Here is a 27374-nt window from a genome sequence, read left to right as displayed (position 1 = left end):
TGGGATTTATTCCTGGGATGTAAGGGTATTCAATATTCACAAATGAAACAGTGTGATACATCACATCAGTAAGAGAAAGGCTAAAAACCATATGATTATTTCAGTAGATGCAGAAAAAGCATTTGACAAAGTACAACATCCATTCATGATAAAAAAAAAAAAAACAACCCTCAACAAAGTAAGTTGAAAGAGAATATAGCTCAAGATAGTAAAAGCCATATGTGAAAAACCCACAGCTAAAATCATACTCAGTGGGGAAAAACTGAGAGCTTTACCCTTAAAACAAGGATGTCCACTCTCACCACTTCATTTAATGGAGTACTGAAAGTATGAGCCCCAGCAATCAGACAACAAAAAGAAATAAAAGGCATCCAAAACAGTACGAAAGATGTAAAATGTTTACTATTTGCAGATGATATGATATTATGTAGAAAACCCCAAAAGAGTCCACTGAAAAACTACTACAACTGATAAAAGCATTCAGTAAAGTCTCAGGATAAAAATCAATATGAAGAAATCTGTTGCATCTCTATACCATAATAATGAAGCAGAAGGAGGAGAAATTAAGAAAACAATCCCACTGAAAAGTAGTAAAATACCTAGGAATAAACCTAACCAAAGCAGTGAAACACTGTGAAAAGTATAAAATATTGATGAAAGAAATTGAAGGTGACACAAGTAAATGGAAAGACATTCCACACTCATGGATTAGGACAAGTATTGTTAAAATGTATGTACTACCCAAAGCATTCTACACATTTTAATACAATCCATGTCAAAATACCACTAGCATTTTTTGCAAAACTAGAACAAAAAATCCTGAAATTTATGTGGAACCACAAAAGACCTTGAGTTGCTAAAGTAATTCCAAATTACTTTCCAATTACAAAATTACTTGGGTAATTTTGAAAAAGAAAAGCAAAGCTGAAGGTATCTGAATTGCAGACTAAAAGTTATATTAGCTCCAGTAGTCAAAACAGATGGCTGTGACACAAAAATAGACACACAGATCAATGGAACAGAATAAAAAACCCAGAAATATGCCTAGAACTATATGGTCAATTAATATTTAACAAAGCAAGAGAGAATATATGCAGGGGAAGAACAGCCTCTTCAACAAAAGGTGTTGGTGAAAGCAACATGCGAGGGAATGAAACTGGGCTACTTTCTTACACCATACACAACCATAAACTCAAACTGGATTAATGATCTAAATGTGAGACCTCAGCCAATAAAAATCCTTGGAGAACTCAGGTAGCAATCTCTCTGACACTGGATATACATTTTTCTTAATATGTCTCCTGAGGCAAGGGAAACAAAAGCAAAAATATACTATTGGGATTACATCAGAATTAAAAGCTTCTGCACAGCAAAGGGAATGATCAATCAAACTAAAAGGCAACTTAATGATTGAGAGAAAATATTTGCAAATGACTTATCTGATAAAGAGTTACTGTCCAAAACACATAAAGAACTGATACAACTCAATACCTAAAAAGCAAATAATCCAGTTAGAAAATGGGCAGAGGACATGAACAGACATTTCTACAAAGAAGGGATCCCGATGGCCAACAGATACATGAAAACATGCTCAACGCCACTCATCAGGGAAATGCAGATCAAAACCACAATGAGATCTCACCTCACACCTGTCAGAAAGGCTAAAATCAAAAACATAAAAAACCAGTGTTGATGAGGATATAGGGAAAAAAGGAACCCTCTTGCATTGTTGGTGGGAATGCAAACCAGTGCAGCCACTGTGGAAAATATTATGGAGGTTCCTCATATGGTTAAAAAGCACAACTACTCTGTTCCAGCAATCATACTACTGGGCATTTACCACCCCCCACCCCACTAATTTGGAGTGATGTGCACCCCTATGTTTATAGCAGCATTATTTACAAGAGCCAAATTATGGAAAGAGTTCAAGTGTCTATTGACAGATGACTGGATAAAGAAGTGGTATAGTTATGCAGTGGAATATTATTCAGGCATAAAAAGTATGAAATCTTGGGGTGCCTGGGAGGCTCAGTGCGTTAAGCCTCTGCTTTCAGTTCAGGTCATGATCTCAGGGTCCTGGGATCGAGCCCCACGTCAGGCTCTCTGCTCAGCAGGGAGCCTGCTCCCCCCCCCCCTCTGCCTGAACTTGTGATCGCTCTGTCAAATAAATAAATAAAATCTTAAAAAAAAAAAAAAGAATGAAATCTTGCCATTTGCAACATGGATGGAAGCAGAGAGTATAATGCTAAGTGAAATAGAATACTCAGAGAAAGACAAATACTGTATGATTTCACTCATGTAGAATTTAAGAAAACACATGAGCAAAGAAAAAATGCGATTAAAAAAACAAGAAACATACTCCACTATAGAGAACCAACAGATGGTTACCAGAGTGGAGGTAGGTAGGGGAATGAGTGACATAGGGGATGGGAATTAAGAAGAGCACTTGTGATGAACACTGGCTGAGATGTGGGAATGTTCATTGCTATATTTTACACCTGAAACTAATAAAACACTGTTAACTGTGCTGGAATTACCATTTAGGGTGGAAAAAATACTGTAGAGAGAGAGGCTATGTGATGCCTCTGCGGGCGGGGCCTTATGGGGAGATTCTGAATCTTCAACTGTGACATGAGTGCTGGGATGCCTCAAAGAGCTCGAAAGATACATGACCTCTCTGTGGCACCCTGTGTCCTCTGGGACAAGGATGAGACCGCTCCCTCTCTGCCAATGTCTTGCTCATTTGGAATCCTCTAGAGCTGTGACACAACCTGATGGAAGTAGGGAATTCTCAGATGACCGAGACAAACATTTCCACAGCCCCACTTGTCCAGAAGAATTGGAGAATCATTCATTAAGTTAAATTGAAGGAATTGTAGAAATCTGCATTACTTCTACATACATCTTTGTGACTGGGCTTCTCTGCTATGACATGTAAAGGAAACAAAGTCAACTAAAGAAATAAAAGGAAGAAATTGAGAGGCCCCTCCAAACAGGGATTACATAGGGTAAAAACTCATGGAACATTGGGTGTTTCAGGGCAATTTCAGTTTTCCATATGTAATTCTGGAAAAGCCAACGGTCAGATATTTATTGCATTTCATAATAGTAGTGTTAAAATAATGCTAAGGTTTTTAAAATTAGTAAATATGTCTTGGGATACCAAAGGACATTCCTTGTAAGGTTTTGGGATGAAAATAAGTCTGAAGGATTTGTGTGGCATTTGGCTTCTTTGTTGGGTTGAAGTGGGAGTGAGTTCTTTTTATACCAGCACTGTTGTAAAGGATCTAGGACCATTGACTGCAGAGAAACTAAGATGAATGATGGAGCCTGCCCCCGTGGTATTTGTGTACAAACCTATTAAGTACTGTGTTACCCTTGACCCAAATTCATCAAAGAGGCTTGTTAATATTTCTACACACTCTATTGTTGGAATGGTGTGTTCAGAATCACAATTAAGCTTTCATGGAAAGGAGTTTAAGGATGCCTTAGCACTTACACCATTATCGAGGCTAGTCATGCTGCCTGGCTGTATTCACATTTGGGTGGACACAATGCGTGGACATTTCTCTTTAATAACCTAATGAGCTACTTATACTCTTTTTTTCCATCTCCAAGATAGGGTCAGTGCATATACGTAACTATTCCCCTACTATTTTAAGGTTTAGTGAGCCATCTTAGGATTTCTTCAAGATAATTGAGAATATATATTACTGATTCATGGGCCAGAGTGAAATGTCTAAATTTTCATGGTTAAAAATCTAGTGCATATATTTGTGTATAAATTTTACAGGTTGAAAGCTTTGCCACTTATTTGCTTTATGAATTGGAAAACGATTTGAGCTCTATGCTGTTTCATCAGTATCCTCTATACAGGCTCAAAGAATTATGAAGCATAAAGTGGGACAGTGTAGGCATATCAGTTCAGATAATTTTAAAGGAAATAATAATAAAAAACCCTTCTGACTCCACTGGCTTAAATGATAAATATATTCTCTTCTAACAAAGTCTAAAGGGACAGTATTTCCAGAATTAGTTAATTCAGCTCCTCCATAACCTCATCAGTGACAGATTTTTTTTTTTTTACTTTTTATTTTCAATGTGACAGTTTGAAACTTTATGTATCTCCCTTCAAAGTCTCAAAATGGCTGAAGTAACTCCTAGCATCATAGTTTGACTTAACTGTGTCCCAAAGTCAGAAGGGACAGAGGATTCCCTTTCTGTAGTGATTTTTTTAGGATCAAAGAGAACTTTATTAGAAGGCTACCTCCAGCAGATTTGTTGTCATGTCTCATTGGCCAAAACTGTTCAAAATAGCTATTAATAAAATATATCCTAGACACAAAGAATTAGCTTGAATCAAGATTTATCCCTAAGGTTGGCGTAGGTCCCAGCTTTCTCTATAGTACTTGGCTAACTTATATCTAAACAAAATTTGGGTTACATTCTTAATGAAGGAGAAGGCTGTGTGTATGTGTAGATCCACAATTATAAAGACAACTGACAGCATCTGTTAAGAGTATTTAAAGGTTTGAAAACATTTACAAGCTTAGGAGTAATTACAAGAAATGCAATTAGGTATGTATATGACTATCTGTGGGTAGATATGTAGATAGATACTATATAGTTATATATTAATCACCCATTTCTGGAGATGGTCCAAGAAGTAGGCGCTTTCATACATTGCTGATAGGAATGTTAATTGTTACAAACTTTCTTGAAGGCAATTTGAGCACTTATCAAAAGGCCTAGAAACATTTATTTATAGCAACATATTCCAAAGAAACAATCAGTCTCAGTTACATATGTGAGAATATTTTCATTATGGCCATCTGAAACTGAAAGCAGCCTAAATATGAACTAATGGAATTTTGATTAAATGAATTTAAAAAATCCATATATGGGAATATAGAGAATATTAAAATAATTTTTAGAAGAATATTCTCTGTCACTGTATAGTAGGATGAGATTCAAGTTGGTGTATATATTGTTTTCCAATTACAATGGTAAATATAAATTATGAATGAACACATGCATAGTCACACGCATATACAGACATAGAAACACAGGCAAGGCATAGCCCTCCAAATAAATAAGTAACAAAGTATCTGAGTGGACAGATATCTACGATATCTTTTCTTTATGCTTAGTATTTTCCAAATTTTCTGTGGAATGGAATACAGTGCTCTGAATCTGCATTATGTTTTCATGTCAGAAAAAGGTTATTAAAATAACAGAAAATGCTAGACAAAGGTGAGATTAAGTTTATTTTGTTCAAATCCCCTCTTATCCTACTAAATTAAATTTTTTAAAATGTTTATGACTTGGTAATGCTAGTGCCTTTTATCCTGAGTTACCTAGATTATGAATCTGAACTAAAGAGATTTAAAACCGTGGCTCTGCTTCCTCATATTCCTGGAGAACTTGATTGGCCAACCCAGCAATTAAAGGACTCTTGGAATTATGATGCTCTTTTCCTCCTATGTGGATCCAGGAAGGTGACCTGATGGGTAGGTCCCACCTGCTCTATTCTTTGTAAGACCTTCTGGCAGGGCTTCCAGGTTCAAGGTGTGGTCCAGTGTTTTTTTCTGGACTGTGACCAAGACAGAGATACTGAGAAGAGACTGAACAGGACTGTGATTTCCATGGTAAAGTAATCCCTAGATGAGAAGCCAGCAACATGGATTCTAGTCCATCTAGTCCATGGTGTCTAGTCTGGGTTCCTGCATTCTAGTCCTGCCCTTGCTACCAGCTCATTGCATGAATATCACCAACTCACTGGTCCACTGGTTTTCTTTGGACCTTGAAAGATCAAGGCTGACTAGCTCAGTAGTTTTTAGTCAGAGGAGCTGGGATTCCACATAAGTTTTCTTTTTGAAAGATTTCAACTTCTTCCTTTTTTAATGGTAACTTTGCGAAACTTCTAATTCCATGATTCTGTAGGCTATGGTTCCTGACCTGTAGGAGGTTATGGTCTCTTTGAGGGACATAAAATTTACATTTAAGGAGAATAATTTTATAGGGCACATAACTAAATGTTAAATTGTGAGTTATGGATAATAAATGTGGGAAAGAGCCTTGGTACTGGAAGAAAGGCATTCATTACTACATGGTGGAGAGATGTATTTTCCACAGGAAGGTGTCTGAAGGAGTTCTGTTGTTGGCGAAAGAAGAATTAGAAGTGATAGGGGGTCTGGTACTTTAGAAATTGATCCAGGTCCATGTTGGTTGATATACAGGTTGACCTAGAGCTCATCTGTGTAGAAGGAGAAAGAACAGAAGTCTTGGAGTCAGATGGGCCTGGTTTCCTACTAAAATGCCAGACATTTGTCACCTGGATCGTCCTGAATTAACTTCTGAATAACGGACACGTCTTGCTCCCAGAATTGCGAGGAGTGAATGCAGTAGTGTTTATCAAGTGCTTAGAAGAGGGCTCCACACTGATGCTCAATACACGTTTTACATGTGAGGAAGCTGACTTGAGACTGTCAGGAGGTTAAAGAGTGGTCCATAACCACCAGCTAGGAAGTAAGGGAGCAGAGAGATGAATGTGGGGCTCCTGACTCCAGAGACTCAAATGCAACCACTATCAGAGCCCTTTTGAAGATGCCCTTAAAGTGCTGAGGCAACGTGGTCTACAGATGCTTAGGAAGCAACTGCCCTTATTAGAAAGAAAGCAAGCCTGGAACTTGGGGCACAGAGAAGCCTGTGCTTCTCCACATAGGAGGAAAAGAGCATCATAATTCCAAGAGAAGCACAGCTCTGCCATTTAGAAGCATTGGGATCTTGGGGAGACTCCTTCAGGGTTCTGTATCTCGGTTTATTACAGCAGGAGAGAGGGTTGTGTTTTAAGGTTTCAGCGTGTGAGGAGCCTCACCCACTGACTGCCTTTTAGTACTGGTGCTTAGTATTGAGGTCTCAAACCTAGTAACCGCATTTCCTTATCCCTCCCCTCTTCTCTTTGAGCTCTTGAGGCACTTCAGAGGACAGCATGGCACCTTGGAATACATTTGGAAAGCTGCTTTCCTTGAGAAACTCAGTTTCTATAGACAGGGTCCAGAGTCTCTGGAAACACAGGTGCAGTCAGGTGCTTATGCTTAAGGAGACCAGTGAGAAGTGGATTTCACAGTGGTTGATGGTAGATTTAAAGGGAAATACTGCCTTCTGAAGTTACTAGCTTGTAAGTTGCAGTAGACCAGAGTTTTGGAACAAGTTCCATAAGTTCTTCTTTAAACATTTAAGCTTGTTTCCTGAGAAGGGATGCTCCTTAAACTGAACACAGCTGACATTTATTAGCCTAGACGGCTGGGCATCTAGTTAGTCCTTTGGGGTGGCCACGGGACAAATTGTTTTCAGGGGAAGGATAGAAGGTTAGAAGCTCAGTGTAGGTTGAACTCCGGGATGAGGTCTTTGGCAGTTGAGAAATGTCCTTAAAGGGAATTTACACAAAGAGATGTATAAAGAAAAGAGCAAGTTTAATAAAAATATAAAAGTGACTATAATGATAAAATAATACATGTATATTGTAGTAACATTAAGAAATCAATAATAATAATAATAATAAAGCATGCATAATTTATCTGTTTGGAAGATTTCCTCCTACAGTTTTCTATGCCTATGTCTGAATTCTGCATTGTGAAAATCATACAGCGTCTGCCAGTTAATATTTTAATTTGTCTACTTACTTAATGAATTTAGCCCAAATTAGTAAAGTTGCAGATGTTGGTGACTGCAAAATAGGCTGTCCTATGGATACATTGTTACAATTTCTACCAGCTGGAGAAGTGTTAACATCCAGTTGCCTCTGTGTCTTCTGCGGCCTTATCATATGCATGTGTTGATTCTTCCTCTGTTATGAGTGCTCATTGTTTTGCTCAGGTTGCTTGAGGAGTGATTTATAGCATAATAGTCAGAGCAGCCCCAAGCTGGAGGGATACGTGCTTAGGGTTAGGGAGAAGGAGGAGCCAGTGTCTCGGGTGTTATTCATTAAGGACATTTCAGGGAGATGTAGGTTCCTAAAGAGCTATGTAATATTAACACACACCTTGGTGGCTTGAGGACCTTGTTTAATTACTTTATGTAAGAAAACTTTATAACTAGACAGAGGCACTCTGGTGAGTTCATGATGTGTGTTTTCTAAATTTGTATTTGAATTCTTTGTCCTTTGAAATTCAAAGAGGATGCATTTCCTAGATCAGCTAGCCACTTTTTTTCTCCGTAAGGTTTGATTTTCCCATTCCAATTGATAAGTTAAATATAGGGAAAGCATTAAAGTATAGGAGTTTCAAATAGCTGGGATGTTAGATACTTGTAAGACATCAGAACATGCTTTCAAATTATAGTCATTTGATTCTGAATTTTGACGAATTTTGTGCCCAGAAAGGTCTTGCTTATGGATTGTCTAAAACCCTTAGGGAATTTTCTCATCAGGAAAACTATTTCTTCCGCCAAAGCAAGTGGTTCATCTGACTTGGTTATATTAAAAATGTGGCATTGCGGTGTGCCAGGGTGTTCAGTCGTTAAGTGTCTGCCTTCAGCTCAGGTCATAATCCCAGGGTCCTGGGACCAAGCCACACATCGGGCTCCCTACTCGGCAGGAAGCCTGCTTCTCCCTCTCTTGCTGTGTCTCTCTCTGTCATATAAATAAAATCTTTAAAAAAAAAATGTCGCATTGATCGGAGGAGACAGAGATGATCCCTGCCTATCAGAGAGGTGAGGGAGGGTATTGGGACAATTCCTGTCTTATCTAGAGAGTGTGTGGCACTAAATGTTGATGTGACAATAGCCCAGGCTAGCAGCTTATGGGGCAGAAGGAACAAAGTGAAGGTAGACCCTGGCCTCATGCAACCCTTTCATTTATTTGTTTTTTAGGGCAGGTTGGGGCAACTCACAGATTTGGAGGTGAGGAAGACTAGAAAGTTGGGCCCTCAATCTGTTTTTAGGATTTAGAAAATCAAGTGACAAAATAGCACTAGCATGGTATCATATTTTCCTTTCACAGCTGCTGGAGTTTTAAATTTAATATTTGGACATGACTGATTCTGTTTCATCTCCTGTTTCTTTTTTCCTCTTGGCTCTCTACTTTTAGATGTGTTATAGCTTTAATCCTTGAATCTTACTTTCGTAACCTTTCATATTTGCTTCATTAATGTGTGTGTGATTATTTATGGTTGAACCTGACAAATGGTGTTTATTAGCACCACGCTCTAACCAACTGAGCTAACCGGCCAGGATGCAAATGGTGTTTAAATGAAAGACTGGGGGGTCAAAAATGCTCTAAAACAGGAACAGCTGCCAAGTGTTGGCGAGGATGTCGAGAAGGGTGGAACTCTCGCGCGCTGTAGGTGGAATGGAGAATGGTGCAGATACTGGAGAAGGTTGACCCTTCCTCAAACAATTAAAAATAGTTATAAAATGATACCCAACAATTCTGCTTCGGATATATACCCCTGATGATTGAAAACAGGGTCTTAAAGAAATATTTGCACGTGCACGTTCATAGCATCTTTGTTTACAGTACCAAAAATTTAGAAGCAATGTAAGTGTCCCTGGACAGATCATTAGGTAGGTGAAATGGGATATTATACACACATTATGGAATGTTATTCAGCCGTAAGAAAGGAAATTCTGATACATGCTACAGTATGGATAAATCGTAGAGAGCATTGTGTTAAGTGATGTGAGACCCTCCCCAAAAGACAAATACTGTGTGATTTCATTTATATGTGTTAACTAACATGGGTTCACTGAGACAAAGTAGAATGGTTGTAGCCCATGGGCTGGAGGGAGGGAAGTTATGAAATGGGCCTATCACTTCAGTTTTGCAAAATAAAAAGAGTTTAGAGATGGAGGGTGGTGATGATTGTGGAACAATATGAGCGTTTTTAATACTACTGAACCGTTTACTCAAAACTAGCTAAGATAGTAAATTTTATGTTACATGTATTTTACCAGAATGTTTAAATATTGGGGAAAAATGCCATCGGGGAAAGATCTCTTCCCGTTACTAAATCAACTTTAGAAATAACATTTACCATTGTTTTCCTTAGTCCTTATTAGACATCAGCTTTTTGAGCTCATATAGAGATTTGTTCGTTCCTTACTTTATTCATTCATTAAAGACCACTCGAGAAATCCAAGCATCAGGTGTTGTTCTAGACATCAGACATACACCCTTGAATGAAGCAGAGCTTTGTTGCCAGTGGAGCATGTGTTCTAGTTGGGTGCAGTCAAACAGTAAATGGGTAAAGGTAGAGTATGCCAGACGGTGATGAGAACTACGGGGAGACGTGAAGTGAGGGGAGGGAGAGGGAGGGGCAAGCTGTGTGGGTCATGGTATTATTCAATGTGGGGGGGGGGTCTGGAAAGGTCTCACTGAGAAGCCATCGTGGAAGCAAAGACATGAGAGGAGTGAGTGTGCAAGCCATGCTGATATATGAAATAGCAGTTGCGGGATCTGGGCACAGCAAAGAGATAGAACAGTCATCTGCTCAGTGACTGAGGGTTAGATAAGAAGGCTTGTTAAATCTAGAAACTCTAACCTGCCAGTCTTTAGCCTACAAGCGTGTCTACTATTCTCTGGCAGAATAACATACATGGGTTTCATGGCCATTATTTGCCTGGGAGACTCCTTTCCCAGACTCTGGGTCATGGCTATCTTCCTGAGTATAGATGATAGATGTCAGGCCATTGGATAAATGAGGCGTTACTGTATTTTTCCTGTAAACGGAAAGGAAAGGTTTAATGGCCCCAGCCATTACTAGGACAATCCCCCTTTTTGAAGAACAGAGTTCAGGAAGGGGCACTTTGTGCACAGCATGTAGGGAATTCAGTGCCCATGTCGCATTACTGTTGACAAGGCCCCCGTATTTAATTCTGCAGGGTAAATGCAGCAACTCTAGAGTCAGGGCCAAAAAATATCTCTAAGCAACCAGGGAGCTAAAAGAGCCTTGGTTTTCCTTTATGCTTACATCTGTGGTTTTCCATTTTCCCTGCTGTTGATAAATAATTCAGAAAAGAAAAGAACTTTACAGCCCCGACTTTTTAATGCAGAGGACAAATACATTATGTGACTGGTCCCCGAACACCCACAGGCTTTTAAGCAAGAAGGTCAGTAGTTTGTGTTTGTCGGTTGGCAGCATGTTCTTTGGGGCTTTGCAATCGATTGGCTTTGTTCTTGTAATGAGAAAAAGGGGAGGTCTGTGTGGATGGTATGTACAGAGCTAGTGCTGCCATGTTGTCATGGCTCCTAAGTGGACTGCCCAGCAACAGGTCATAGACTGGTGGGTTGGGCTGCATGGCTCAGAAGGAAGGAATACATGGGATTTCTTATGACATCAGGTCACTGTCTTGATGCCAAAGTGGGCAGGGCCGCAGTGCCACAGTGAGCATCTGGGAACCAGCACATGCTGGCAGGGAGGGGAAAGGGATCAGGATGCCTCATGTTGGAAGTTTTGTCCTCGTGAGACTAGTATGTGCATGCTTACCCAAGCATGAGATCCGTTTGCTCCTGAAAATCCTTTCTAATGTAAGCATAATAATGTATAATGTGTACGTATATGTACGTGTATAAAATACAGAGCCAGAAGCTGACTTGGAAGCCTGACTTTTATGGATATAAATGTTGGGGTGATTCATGTTTAGAAACAATGTTACTACCTGTATATTTAATAATTTAGGTCCACCTTCGTAATGAATGCTGATGATGAGTTTGCCAAAGAAAATAGGGTAGAGGGGGAAAAATTGGTATTGGTTCACTAGAGTAGCTTATTTTAATCCAGACTAATATACTATATGCCCTTTAATAGTAGATTAAAAAGTGACTTTCAGAGGTCCCATTACATTCTTGCTCTTTGAAGCCAAGAATCACGGCCTTGAATCTCTTCATCCACCGTGCCTGCCATAAGGAGAGGCACTGGTTCCCTTTCTCTTCCCTCCCTTTCTCCCTTCCTTCCTTCCTTTTGACTAAATGCCTGTCTTCAATCATTGGGAGCATTATAATAGCAATTTTGTTTGGTTTGTAGAACTTTATTTTTAAAGATGCTTTTAGTTTCATTCTTAAAGCTTTTTAATAGATTTTTAAAATCACGTGTGGACATCCTACTGACATTGTCTTTCTTTGGTAGTGTTTGTTTCAATGAGTATTTATGTCACTGTTGCATATCGACTCAGGCCATCATGATGTTTTATTAACTACTATTGACTTGTGACTTGGAATTATCATACACATGATCAAAGAACCTTCGTTGGCCCGTCAGGAGATTTCTGCAGAGGAAAACCGTAGGCGTGGGTTCAGGATGGGCAGCTGGCCTCCCCTTTGAAGTCCTTTTCATGCCGAGTTTGTAGTTGCTTTTGAAACTTGTTGGCAAGTGTCACCCATCTGCTTTGTTTAAACTGGTGCCCACAGAGCCGAAGCAGGGACGCCACTGCTTTCAGTGTGCTGGTGACGGGTGCCGGTGGTGCTTTCCCTCAAGGACTGGCCCATAGTGGGAGGGGCGGGTGTGGAGAAGTGGTGATGGAGGTTCACGGAGAGTAGAACTAAATATCAGAAGACCTATGTTCAAGCCTCAGCTTTGACTGTCCCTCACTTTATGACTTTGGGCAAGATTCTGTATATAAGGATCCTCTTTCTTCTTGGTGCTGAGGAAGAGGCTTCTGGTTTCAGGTTTCTGAAAATCTATGATTCTAAGTATCGTGAGTTGTCAAGAAAGGCAGAAGGGCAAGTACTTGAGGCTGGGATCACCGGAGAAAACTTGGTTTGAGTTGGTAGTTCCGGAGCCTAAAAGAGGGTTTTGTGCTGATGGTTGACACTGTGAGGACAGACTGGCAGGAGTCGAAGCTTGGATGGAGAAAGGCCCCAGGCGGGCGGAGAGTGTTTTAACTGCACTGGAACAGCCACTCTTGAGCAGGGGTGGGGGGGGAGGGGTGTGCCCTTAACCAAAGACTAATGTGCTGCTTTGGCTTCTTGTTTTCAAAACCCCTGATTCTGGCAGTGTTGAATAATCACTCATTCAACACAAGTACATGCTGATTATCATTTATGTGCTGAGAATAAGGTGTAGAGGAGACAGGTTCCTGCTTTTGTACAAGAAACTTTCTGGAAACTTAAGTAACTTTATGATTTGTCAGGAATTTCTGCTATACGGAATTGGCATGAGTGTGGGAGGTGGTTTAGGACACTTTGAAGTTCATCTGAAAGCTGTGAAACTTACGCATTTCAATAACCTACTTAAGAGAATGTGGTTTATAATGCAGAGTCCAAATACATGAGTATTGGAGGTGTGATACACAGTTACATCAAACTTAAAGCCAGCAGAACTAGGTTTACTAACTACTTGTACAAATTTGAACTTGTACAAATTTCTTAACTTCCCTAAAGTTCGATCTCTCATTTATATCATGTGCATAGTATTAGTATTTATGCCCTAGGGTGTTTTTGAGGATTAAATGAAATATAAATGTAAAACGCTTTACCTATTGCTAGCATATGATACATGCTCAATACACGTTAGGTGTTACTGTTGGTATTATTAATTTTTATTTTGTTTTTCACTTAATATTTCACATGTAATTATGGTACCTCTTAAAGGGGTGGAGAAACCACACTGTCCCCTTTATTGCTTTCTATTAAACCAGGAGAGCTCCTTGGCTATTGGGAGAACGTGAATCAGATGAGCCATCTGTCTTTATCTCTTTTAGAAAGCATCTCTCTGTAAAGATTTCTTGAGTGATAGAGAGGAAAGAAAATGATGTATCTCTTACATGTGATAGTGACTGTATTACTTAGGATAGATAGATCGGTCCTATGATTGGTAGCTTGTAAAGGACCAAACCAGAGAAGTGTGTCTGGTGTGACCCAGATGAGCACAGAGCAGATGAAGATGCTTCAGGAAACATTGCTGCTAGGACCACATTTCCTGACATGGGTGGGGGACACATGGTGCAGGGTAGAACCCTGGCTTCAGAGCCTGAAAGGCTTGAATTTGCATCTTTGTTTCACAAATCATGTGACCTGCAGCGGGCCACTGTAACTAGTCTGAGCCTGTTTTCTCATTTCCAGAATGGAATGATCACAACAATGCTTTTTATCATGTGGTAATGTGAGGGTTAAATGAGCTAATACATGTAAAACCGTTAGCGGAGGTATGGCTCGCAGAATCGGCAGCTAAAATTCACAACCAGCTATCTCACAATACCGCAGCAGAGTTGCTCAATAAATACTGGACTCCTCTTTCCCCTCAATTACTTTATATGCTTTAATTTGGTTCTGTAGAGTTGAGTGAAATACATGAAACACTGGCTTTCACCTTTTGAGATTTCTCAGTTCTTAGTCCCTAAACTTACTGTTTCATTCTCATGCCCGAGTCCCTGCAAACTGTTTGTGGATTCTAACATCTGCACCTCTCCCCACTTCCATGGCCAGATTATAGGTTATTTTGTACCCACATGACATTACACAAAGACATGTAGTGTTTTATTACCAAAGAATTTAAGGGTCGCAAAACAGATCTCAATGATCTTTATATTGATCAGTCATCCAACAAATATTTAAGTATCTGCTATATCCTGGACTTTGTTCAAGTTATTGGATATACAGTTGTGTACAAGATAGACCCAGTCCCTGTCATCATGAAGTTTCTATTTCCAGACAGGGGAACTGTTGATTAAAAACAAACCTTTTCAGTTTTGTGTGGTATGAAGAAAATCACAACAGGTATAAAGGACTAAGAAATATTTGGTGGGGGGCGCCTGGGTGGCTCAGCTGTTAAGCACCTGCCTTCGGCTCAGGTCATGATCCTGGGGTTCTGGGATCGAGCCCCGTGTCGGGCTCCCTGCTTGGCAGGAGCCTGCTTCTCCCTCTCCAGCTCCTCCTGCTTGTGTTCCCTCTCTCCCTGTCTCTTTCTGTCAAATAAATAAATAAAAATCTTAAAAAAAAAAAAAAAAAGAAAGAAATATTTGGTGGGACCAAGAGGGCTACTTTTTAAAGCACAGTGTAAGCAGGACAAATGAGGCACTGGCCTTTTGAACCAAAATTGGAGTAAGGGGACAATATAAGCCATCCAGAGTTCTCTGAGAACATTGGAGTCAGAGGAAACAATGAGTGCTACCTTCCTAAAGAAAAATTGACTTTGGTATGTTTGAGGAACACAGAGAAGGCTGTCTGGCTTAGTGTGAGAGAGGTAGGTGGTAGGATGAAAGCAGGTCCTATAGGAAGGGGCACGTCCTATATGAACGACCCTGGTAAGTTTAGATTTAATTCTAAATGTTATGGAAACTATTGAAAGTTTATTCAGCTATAGCAACTATTAGTCATTATTGACTAATAGATGCATTTATGTAAAGTTGTCTATATTTCCAGCAGTGGTGGGGGAGAGTGGGGCTTGTGTGGGGTTGGTGTCGAGTTCAGAGAAGTAGTACAGGAAATGTCTCTGCCCCTAAGGAACTTAATAAAGGGGTAGAGGAGCAGGTCTAACGCATGGAACAATTTGAAAGCGGTGCTCTAAACCGTAGTGATATCTTTAAGTACAAAAGAAGATAAAAGAAGGAAGATGCTTTTTGGTTTGGAGTGATTTATAAAGAATGTCTGGGAAGTTGTGAGAACCAGGTATGGAGGGCATATAAGGCTTCCTGAGTAGATTAGACATGAATAGGTAATCAGGAGCCATTATAAACTCCTGAACTGGTTATTTAGATGATTGATCTGGCAATTCTATGCTTTGGAAGAAGGATTAAATGCTCAGAGATAATTTGGATTGCACAATAAACTTGTTCATCAATGCCTGGATCCAGTTGGTGGGTATAGTAGCAGGCTGGGTAGAGGATATTAAAGAGAAAGAAATATATTTAAAAAAAACTTAAGTGTTTGTACTTTGCAGGACTAGAAAGATGGCGTTTCAATGGAAATGGAATTATTGGGGGGAAAAAAGAGTCATTCTGGAGAATAGTATGGGTCACATTGGTAGTGACAATGGGTATTTATTCAGGCATTTCGATTCAGCGGGGTTTAATAAAGTGAAACAGCATTAGATGATATTTAACCAAAGGATTGGGGGATTCGATGACTCCTATTCCTTACCATCATCATCACCATCATTTGGGTTGGTGTCTGTTTTCTCCAGTGACAGGCTATTGTGTGATCGATAAGGTATGTGGTAGACAATTTAATCACAAGGTTAAGTGGGGACATCTTCCCACCAGTGAAGTCCAAATTGTATCAGCAGCTCTCTTTTATGGACCCAAATGCCCAGTGCTCACCAGTAAAGAAGCAAAGAAAAGGCAAGTTGGCTGGACCTCTCTTTAGATGCAGTAATTCTGCATCTAAACATGCAGTTAACATGGCCCAGTTAATCCCTTGGGATATGACTCCATCTGGTTGGTATGCCCTACTCCTAGAGAGGAGAGCGGAATGAGAATGGGGTAAAGAAAGCAGTGGAGATCTCCTCCTTTCCAAGAATGTCAATTCCTCCTATAAGTGGATGGAAATACTGAACTCGATTCCATGTGGACGTGAGATATCGGAAATGGAGATGTGAGTCCTTCTGATGCAGATAGATGAGTGAGGATGATAAAACACTTAGACGAAAGCGCGTCTGGGCAGTCATCTGGAGGAGACCCCAGATGTGTGGAGGCCTTGGGTAGGGCCGGCGGGGAGAGGCAGCACTGAGAGTGGCAATAAAATTAAGAGATTATAAAGTGGAAATAAAAAGAAGAAAGAATTGGTGTTTGGCAATATTGCTATAGGATCAAACAGAGAAAATTCTATTACGTTTGACACGAAGAGAGTCATTGGCAGTAGTCCAAAGAACAGAATCATTACTGTCTACAGTAATAGGATTAAAAAAAAAAGATATTTTGATAGGAATTTGGATGTGGTTATAATTTAGAGGATTTGGGGCAGTCGAGCAGTTAGAATTGTAGGAGAAACCTGAAAGAAAACCAGCAAGGCCCAGTGAAAGAGCTCGTGCACCCCAAGCAGACTTTTAAGGCGAAGACTACTGGCAAGTTATATGGGAGGAGTAGATGAAGGGTATTTAGTGGGAAGACATTGTTGTGGGAACACGGGCACCAGTGGAGGAGCTGGCTTTGTGGAAGAGGATGGGAACCTTTTATGCTGAGGCCAGAAGGAAGGGTTCCAGGATGGAGGCTGGGAGACAGGGGTCTTTTGAGCAAGCCGTGCATTCCTGTAGAGATCCCTCCCCAGCAGGGCACTAACTCTGTCTTTACATTCACTACATTTTGCTGCAACACATTTTCCTTCCTCTGTCTTTCTCAAGCCGTGAAAACCAGTTATACTTTATGTAAATAAAAATGCAAGGTTTTCCCCCTGGAGGGACCTCTGAAATATAGTAGACACTTTATTGCTCTGTCACATTCCCTGTGCTTTGTTTTGTGAAGGTATTTTGTTATCTGAGGATGGGGAGCACCTGATGGTAATGTTAAGTAAGTCAATCTGGGGTTGAAAGCTCTGCATGAATGGTGTTTAATTCTTATTCCCTCAGTGCTCTTGGTTGGGGAGGGTTGTCTCATAATTGCTCTCAGTCATCCCATCTGCAGAACTGGTATAAAACCGCCCTTCTCCTCCTGAGGGCATGAAGGGGATTACTAAGCTAATGTTTTATAAATCACCGAGAAGATTCTAAATGGGAAGTGCTATCATTACCCACCTACTAGATATGATGGCACTCATAACGATATATTTATTACCTCATGTTCATTTCCATGGAAGTAGCCTGCACATTTGTAAAGGGATTATGCTTTCTCTGCCAAGGCAAAAATGGAGGAATACCGTCTATCACCCCGAGACATAGCAGCAAGAAAACAAAGAGTGGTTTCTTTTGCCTTAAATGTTGTTTTGGGCATAGATTGTGAAATATTCCCCTGAAAACAAAAATCTGCCCCCTACCTTGCTGGCATAATATTTAAAATAAAACGAGACTTGAATGCTTCTTGGGGACAAGCTGGGTTTGAGATGGCAACATAACGATGTTTGAAATCCAACTGTTAGTAAGGATGACTTAGGAATTCAATGCCTATCAACTTTTAAAATCACATTCCAACAAGAATAAAGTCAAGGATGCTGTGAATTGTAATTAGGAATGTCTGATATTTCTGTTTGGAAGTGGAACTAATGGAAGGGTCCTTCCTCTTGGCCATATGTTGGTTTAGGGGCTTTGCTTTGTGTAGTCTCACGGCAGGGGTCCTGGATGACTAGTGATCCCAGTACTCTAGGAAGTACTGGACTCTATTTCAGTTAAGTCATGTGATGACAGTGGAGTTTGTCAAGGAATGTCCTCGTGGGAGTGTGTTTGTGGGAATAATAGAAGCGGGAAACGTTGAAGGTTTGTGTTTCTGATAGAGGCTTAGTGAGTGAGATCCTTTAGGTCATGAAGAGATGGCATGGATAGAATCAGAAGAGAATGAATCCATCCTACCTCCACCCCCCAAAATACTGTCCTAAAGTAGGAGAAAGGATGGTCTTCATGAAGTCACAGTTGGGTTTGTTTGTTTTTTTTTTTTTTTTGGTATATTCTCTTAGTGCTATTTTCTCAATGTGCTGTCATGCCTAGCGAGGCCTGAAATGGTACCATCAATTCAGTCCCTGTCCTGCCTCGGGGCCACTGTACTCGTGTTCTCTTTGCCTGTCATGTGCTTCCGCTGATAATCTGCCCCCTTGCTCCCTCATTTCCCTCCAGCTCCTAATGAAAGTATCCAGCTCAGTGAGGCTTTTCTGGCCACATTTCTGAAATTTCAGTCCCTCTTGACACTTTTTTTCTCACTCCTCTGCTTTTTACCCCTTGGAATGTGTCACTCTCTACCATGCTTTCACTCTCTTTACTTATCGTCTGGTTTTCCCACTAGAACAAGCTGGAGGAGGGTAGAGCCTTTTGTCAGTTTTCGCTGTCCTAGCACCTCTAGTAGTGTCTGGTACATAGTGGATACTTAATCACTGTTTGCTCACTTTGTAGACCATCAGTAAATGTGACCAATAAAGAGTCTAGGTATTGGGCTGAGTCTAGGTATTGGGCTCTGTGGTAGATGCTAAAGGTATGCTAAGTTGCAAGTAACAGAAAGCCCAACTCAGAGTAAGCCATAAGGGGAGCAGTTAGTGGTTTACCTACACATATGTTCAGAGATTGAGTGGTTTTGAGGCTGGTTTGATAAAGAATGAAGGGATGTCATCGAGGGCCTGGTTCATTTCCTTTCTTTCCATCTCTCTGCTCTGCCTTGCATCATTTCAACTTCCTGCTAAGCCTCCTGGCATCTCACTGTGATTCTAAGACGGGCGTGACCAGCAACTCTATCTTTCACATCTGGGGAGAAAGAATGGTCTCTGAGAAACTGTCAAAAGTGTTAGGAAGCTTCATTCCCAGAAGCCCCTGCTCACATATCCATTCCCAAATCAAACACTGGGATCAGTGATAACGGTGAGTCACTTAGCTTTAGTCACATGTCCCATCCCAAAAGTCTGGGTTGGACTTGGTGTCTCCCAGAAACACCCCTACTGTCTGCATACTGGGGCTCTGTGTTTACCCTAATGAGTATCAGGATACTGATAAAAAGGAAAGCAAGTGGATAATTGGGAGAGAACTACAAAGCCCTCTGAACCATACAGGATCACCCGTTTCACCAAATCTAAGGTCTACTGAAGGAATTAATGTGTGATTGGACTTACATGCCCTGTGATGGGAATATGGATGTGAGGTTTAAGGATATCCCATATAGGGGCACCTATATGGCTCAGTGGGTTAAAGCCTCTGTTTTCAGCTCAGGTCATGATCCCAGGGTCTTGGGATGGAGCCCTGCATCAGGCTCTCTGCTCAGCGGGGAGCCTGCTTCCCTCCTCTCTCCCTCTGCCTGCCTCTCTGTCCACTTGTGAGCTCTCTCTGTCAAATACATAAATAAAATCTTAAAAAAAAAATTTAAAAAAAGGATATCCCATATATAAAGCATATAGAACTGTCAGACACATTGGGGTTTAAAAACTGCTGCTGAAATTACTTGTATTGTTAATATTTTAATACACAGAAGCCTTGGAAGGGTATTCTGAGGGTCATGTCTCTCTACAACCACCAGCTCACCAGCTAGAGCCACAGCGCTGAAAGTCAGGCTAGAGCCACAGCGCTGAAAGTCAGCCGTTAATAAACCCTAAGGCATTTGCTTCATGAAGCTCATAAAGCTCACCCAGGATAAAATTTATCCAATTAGTTCCCGTTTAGGTCATTTTCATAAAAAGAAGTAGGAATTTAAATTCTTTGGATTCAGAGTTATAATATGTTGCCAGCTCTTTAGTAAAAAACTCTCAAATTGGAGACTTTTAAGTCAGAAAGGAAATTGCAGTTCTAGAACTATTGTCCTCATTTTATGAATGAAAAACTGAGGCCCAAAGAGATTAATTTGCTCCAAGGTTACATGAGTAGTTAGTGACAGAACTGCTATTTGAACCCAGATCATCAGACTCTGTTTTTTTCCAGATTATGTATCAGAATTTTCTGTGACTGACACTGGAGAAAATATGTGAATGACTCTTTTTATAGACCCCACAAAGTAGTCTTCCAGTGTCCCAAGAGAGCAAGAAACTAAGTGCTTTGGAAGATTTAGTTTTCACAGATGAAAATGGCCGATTTTATCATTTTGAGAAATTGGAGACTCGGTTTTATTTCATCTTGTGCCCACACACACATCCGTTGAACGCACAATGCATTTGCAGAGAAAAATCTTGCTTGATTAGACTAACTGATCTTAAAAATCGAACTTGAGATCTCAAAGCTCAAAAGAAATATAACATTTAAAAAAAAAAACTCACTAGAAAACTTGTGATTCTTCATATTCAGTCAATTGTTTCTTCAAGGACACCCTCTGACGCCAGCTGCTTCCCGTCCACTACCACGCTTCCCCCTCCCCCAAGCTCTGTAGGTTTGCTCTAAGCATTTTAGAGCGGGAGGGTTTCTCTGGGAAGCACATACCTCTGGAGTTTGCTTTCCTGGAGGTGTTTTATCCTTCCATCTCATGTGACCCTGGGTGAGCCAGTTAACCTCTCTGTGCCTCAGATCATAAAAACCAGTCCCTCCCTACCCCGGAGATATGTGGTAAAGATAGATTACGCGTCGGTGAATTTTGAATAAGAAATCTGTGAAGATAAATGGCCAATAATGTTTGAACCTTATAAATCTGAGGAGGAAGGATAAGGGAGGTGATTAAGGAAACAGAGCAGTAGCTTACTACAGAGGGCCAACTCCAAGTACTCGGCAATGTAAAAAGCATTGGTGAGAACATCATTCCATGTCTGCTTCTCTCTCCTTTTCTCTGTCTCTCCTATCCCTCTTGAGGAGAGCCCTGACTTGGAGGTCAAGTGCCCTGAAAACCAGATTCCAGTCCTGACTCTCCTTTCCATTCCTATTAAATGCTGAGGATATCAGCTGGTCAGTAGGTGGAGGCCTGTTAGGATGAGAACTTTCCATTCCTCTCAAGAAAAATGCATTGAGTGGTAATGGAATATCGTTGGCAGACTGGGGAATGCTTCACTCATTACCTGTTCTAACTCCCGGCAGGCATGCCTTCCTGTTATTTGTTGGCTGGAATGCTAGAATCCATTCCCCTTGGGAAAGGTAACATTTCCCAAGTTCCCTTGCCATGAGGGTCCCAAGCCTGACCAAGTATGACTTAGAGTTGGCCAAATATTGGATTCTTGGAGGCTCTGATTAGAAACTGGGTTAGGTGGGAGGAAAGAAATAGTAGAAGTTTCCATTGTGCTGGCTTTCCTCATGGCCGAGACAGGGTGTTGGCTTCCTGCTTTTCCTGGAGACTTTGTAGTTTGACAGCTTCTTGATGCTGGAGGATTTCGGGTGATTCTGGGAGGTGGCAGCTTTCTGAGTCTGTGCCTCCTGCCTGCAGCAGAAACAGCATCTTCTTGGCATGTCAGTTCTGTGGAATGGCTTGGGGAGCAGTTCCTCGAAGTTTAGCTTGGAAATTCTTGAGCCTCTCCCTGTTGCTGCCTGCTTCTCTCCTGTCATAGCGCACAGTGAAGGAGCTTGGATCCCGCTGCTCGTGGATCCAGCATATCCCTCTGAACTGCTTTATATGATGAAAGGAACTTCAGTATTTTTGCCTTGATAGTGAAGTCACTGTTTCTCATTGGGGAGCCTCGTCCAAACAGTTGCATAGCCCCCATGGAAAGGGAGTACAGTAGGGCACAAATACGTCTGTTCTCGCACCTGGGGGAACTGAGCGAGACTCCCTCTGGGTTCTGAGTTGTGTGTAAGTAAAATGAGGTTGAACTACATAACAGTGAACAAATATCCTCCCAAGGGCAGCTTGAGCGGGTTACTGGGAGAAGAGGAGGTTGTGAGGAAGGATTTATGGCATGACTGTGCGCATGAGTTTCCAGGCCAAACTCCCTCCTTATGCTGTTACTATTTGCCTTCTAGAATCTAGAATCATTAAGCACAAGGGTCAAAGGTTACTTTGCCCGCACTCGCTGGAGCTCAAGGACAGTTTTGGGTAAACGTTGTGGCAGCATTTTTATCATCTCAGTAGCTTGCGAGAGAATTTCTCTTAGGGATGTTTGCTTAGGAAAATAATTTGAGAAGCTCCCTGGCTAGAATTAAGGGGCTAGAAGGGCCAGGGCACTGTGCCATAGAAATGAATAGGAATGTGAAGCTGATGGAGAATGAGAAAGGGGAAGGGGGAAGGGAGAGCAGCCAGCGGCGTGTGAAGTTGGGACCTGATGTTGGGGTGAAACAGCAGGAAATCCTCCACGGGAAAGCAGCCAAATAAATTGTCTGAACAAGGATATCTCAGGTTCGAGGCATGAAGTTTGCATAGGTGGATGTAAGGCCCTTTTAAAAGGTAAATAAATAAATGAATAAATGTATTTGTTTGTTTGTACAAATGCATATTACAAAGGTGCTTTCCCTTTTCCTCTTCTGTTCTTTTCTGCTTTATTTCATTCTTCTAGAAATTAAGGGAAGGGCTGAGTTTCACATCTAATTTTGTTTTATGGGAAACAAAAATAGCATACCTCCAACAGTAAAACTATGCAGAGGGTTAATGAATTCATTCAAATTATATGCCTCAGCCTCAGCTTGTTGGAATTTACATAAATCTCCTGTCGGGCTTTGGACCTGGACCGTTGTGTAGTCGTGGGGTTGGCCAATCTGGAAGGTCAGGGAATCCCAAACTGATAATTAGGTTATTATTATTATTTTTTTTCCCCAAGAGCTATCTGTTTCTAGGCAGGCTCTCCATTATAAAGTCTCATGGAGACTGGATATCTGTTAATTTTTAAACATGGAGCAGAAGGTGAGGCTTGCAAATGTAAAAGACCAGTGGACTCACCAGGTGACTGAAGTCTCTGGCAGCATCAGTGAAAGGGCATGAAGCAAGAAGCCACCAACGCCACCCGACAGAACGTGGGGGAAGAAAGGTACATAAAGAATAGATCCATGAAAGAAAATGGGATTGGGAGGGAGACAAACCATAAGTGACTCTTAATCTCACAAAACAAACTGAGGGTTGCTGGGGGGAGGGGGTTTGGGAGAAGGGGGTGGGATTATGGACATTGGGGAGGGTATGTCCTTTGGTGAGTGCTGTGAAGTGTGTAAACCTGGTGATTCACAGACCTGTACCCCTGGGGATAAAAATATATGTTTATAAAAAATAAAAAATTATATAAAATGAAAAAAAAAATAGATCCAGAATGGCAGGAAAGGGTAAGTGTAAATTATAGGTTGAAGGGAAGAAGAATATATCTCATGTCTCAAAATGGTATTTCAAAACAAGTGAGGAAGGAAAAGACAGGAGGGGCTGCCAGGGAGCCTTAAGGGACAATGCGTATATTTAAGGCAAAGGGACATACATAAGGGAAACCACGTGACACGTGCCAAGCGGCATGGAGTGTGGAAAGAAACCTCAGGTGGGTCATGCAGATGGGACGAGAGCAGGCACGGTGCTGGGGAAGGTGAAGAGAACACTGGAACAAGCTCCTGCGAGATGAAAATTATTAGGACTCCACTGTGTTTCTTGCTTATTTCATCTAAAAGTTGTGTTATGAGGGAGTCATATAATTTGAGATATGTGAAGGTGCATTCATGCTTACATTCCTGCATCTGTTTTTGTATACTACAAGTGAGAAAAGAAGCTTTTACAAAATCACACATGCGAAGCTTTAGGTTTCCAGATGTGTCAATAATACAAAGACAGCGTTGGCGAAAATAAGCAAAAGAGAATGAATTCAGGTTTTGTTGGTTAGCAGGAGCATTCTGTCTCTTATGCTATGTTCCTGGGGTCTTAATCCCAAGGGAATATTCCTGGGGACCCAAAGGAGAGGATATTGTACCCCAGAATGCTCTACTTCGAGTGTGACTAAGTCAGGAACAAGGTAAGTGAAGGTAGCGATCAGAGCAGGTGGACGGCCCTAATACCCATTTCAAGAACTAAACGGTATCCAAAGGCTGAAAAAGAGTCACTGAGTAGAGTGCTAAGTTTGAATATGGTTTCAGTAGTAGAATGTGCTCTGATTGGCGAGAAGGAAGAGGAAAGCCTGACTGGCCCTAAAACCTAGACGTGAGATAGGTTTTCCCTTGACAAGAAGTCCTTAAAATGCTGCTCTTCCTCAGTCGGTTTTCTCAGTCACAGAACTTAAGGAATCATCATAATAATGTGTACTATATTGGGTTTTTATAATTAATGGAGCTCATCCATGTAAAGCACTTGGAAAAATGCCAGGTACATAGTAAGTGCTATAAGGTTATATATTTATTATTATTATTATCATTGTTTCTTATGTGCCAGGCATAGAGGGCAGTGCTTAATACGGAGTATCTAATTTAATTGTCACAACAATTCTATGAGTAGGTATTACCACTAACCTCATTTTGCAAATGGAGAAAATGAGATTTAGAGAAGTCCAATAATTAGTTCACGCAGTAAGTGGTGGACTTGGGTTTCAAACCTAGACAAGCCAAGTCTAGAGCATCCTCATGCTTAACTGTGTAAATTGCTTTGGTGCCTAACACACACTAACGGCGTGGTGAATAGTAGATAGTTCTGTTATTATTTGAAATGGTATTGGTCTTGGGTAGAGGGAGAGAGTTAATCCAAGCCATTGAGATAGAAAGGCTTGGGTGGGTAATACTTAATATTGATCAGATGTCAGATATAGAACAATGTCAAAATTAACATTTGGGGTCAGAGTGATGGTGCTGCTGGTACTCTTAATAAGCCACAAACATTGGAGATAAAATTCAACAGCCAAATAAGCTTGGTTTGGGCCAGGTGTTTATGTAGGTTTTGAGTAAGGCAGATCCAGTAAAAAGATGACCTTGGGACCCTATTTGACCTTCGTGGTGGACCTTGCCTTGTGCAGTGTGCTCCTTGGGAACAATGTCATGGCCAGCTTAGTGGACTTGATGTACCAGGAGTCTGATATCAGTCAATTCTTATTTTCCAGCACTGAATTTCAAGAGTGAAGGAGTTTCCTTTTACAACATGAGGGGTTCTGTTTCTGTTTCTATTTTATACCTTTTTTTTTTTTTGGTCTTTTTATCTCTTCCCTCCTTTATCCCCAGGGTTTAGCCTAGGGCCTAGAACAAAGTAAATGCATAGGAAGTATGTATCCACACAGAGTATCCTCAGACTGAATCTTGTTCTGCTCCTCTTGGGCTACATAAACTAACATAAGCTATTTTATTCCCTTTCAGTTTTATTCTGTTCATTTGTAAAATGAGAATAATGCTTATCCTCAAAGGTTATAAGGATGAACTTGAATAAGATATATGCATATGTGTGTATATATGTATGTGTATATATGTATGTATATTTATATAGCGTGGGTCGGGTGAAGGGCATAGAAGAGCAAAATGAAACATTTTGTACCAAGCTTCTGCCATCTTCAGCTCTGAGGGATTGCAGAGAAAGACTGGTGGTGTCAGAGGCAAGAAGAGAGCCTTGGGGCTCTGGACTGCTCAGGGGAGCTGTGGTGATGGAGGCATGAAGATGCTAACCAAGAAAGGGGCACCAAATAAGGGAAGAAAGGGGAAGCATTACCTCGCCTCCCTGTCTTCCAGCCTCCCAACCAGAGCCTCCAGTGCCGAGAAGCGTGAGAAGAGATGCAAGTGTGAGGTGGGCAGATGGAAAATGGAGGCTCACCAGTACCCAGACCAAACGGTAAAGAAAACTAAGAAGGAAGAAAATACAATGGTGACTAATTTTCATCTAGAAAACATCCTTTCCTGCTTTGTAGTACTGACCAATCCCAAGGCACTGGCCTTCTAAATAGGGTTCTGAAGGAATTTACTTAGAATACCTTTTAGTTTGAGCAATAGCAGTTCTGTGGGAACTTAATAGCTAACATTGGGGGGGGGTGGTTTTTATGCTTAAATGAATGTGGTAAAAGCTGCGTTGAACAGAATAAGATTTATTTACAGAACGGTTTCTCAGAGCCTTTGCTAACTCCAGAACTATTTTGAATCTCCCTGTGGGAGAGTGTAATGTATAGCATCCCCCAAATCTTTTTCTGGGAGCTTTTCATGGATATATACTCTTCGGAATACATTGAAGGAAATTCTGATCTCAGAGTAGAGGGGAAATCTATGACCGTCTTATCTCTGCTTCTCAAGTGCAAGCTGGGGCTTCGACTTGGGGGGTCAGAACCCTCAGTTGCCATAAATGGATCAGCTTTTCATGCTTAGATGCCTTTGTGTAAGAAATCGTTTTCATTTCTCTGGTCCCTGATGGCAGTGGTTGCTTTGGATTCATTTTGCATTAGTTAGAAGTATCCTAGCGGAAAGTGACGCCGTGCCAATAGTGTTCTCCAAGCGAAGGCCTCTACTGACCAGGTGGTATTTCCATTGGGCCCCTTCAGGCCCAGCCAGCTGTGTCCACATTCCCAGTATCATTTAGCAAGTCTCTTAAATGTGTGTGACACTGAGCAATACAGAAAGGGTTTGATACCATGTCTGTCACCAAGGAACTGGGAATGTCACCATCAAGGGATATAAACCCATAAACCTCCCAGAGAAGAACTCCATCCAGATCTCCTTAATCAAACTCTAAAACCCACTGTGGAACCAAGGGATATTCAGTCCTTGGTTGTAGTTGTGCACGTGATGAAAGAAAGCTTCTCAGATGCTGCACAGCCTCACCCGGGCATTGCAAGGAAGGAGATTTACTAAGGGGGGAGAGGGTGTGTCATTTCAGGCAGAAGAAGCGGTAAAAACAAGAATAATAGGGTTTTTGCAGGGAAAGCATAACTTTGGGTGATGGATTCGTGGAAGAAGAGGACCAGGCTCTGACTGTCTGATTTCTGCTGCCAAACGGTTTCTGCTCGCGGTGGATTTTGCTTCAGAGGGGTTTATGAGGCTTCCTGCCGTCACTTC

The 27374-nt window shown here is 41.1% G+C and overlaps 1 protein-coding gene across 2 annotated transcripts in view; it reads left to right on the top strand.

Annotated features, from left to right (window-relative positions):
* NELL1 (neural EGFL like 1) overlaps window positions 1–27374 on the top strand; it is an 831926-nt gene that overhangs the window by 403863 nt on the left and 400689 nt on the right. The gene's annotated exons all lie outside the window — the stretch shown is intronic.

The sequence above is a fragment of the Mustela putorius genome, unplaced genomic scaffold, assembly GCF_011764305.1.
Source record: "Mustela putorius furo isolate JIRA1106 unplaced genomic scaffold, ASM1176430v1.1 tig00003859_pilon_pilon_pilon, whole genome shotgun sequence".
NCBI lineage: Eukaryota > Metazoa > Chordata > Mammalia > Carnivora > Mustelidae > Mustela > Mustela putorius.
This window is presented reverse-complemented; position numbering and strand designations above follow the sequence as displayed.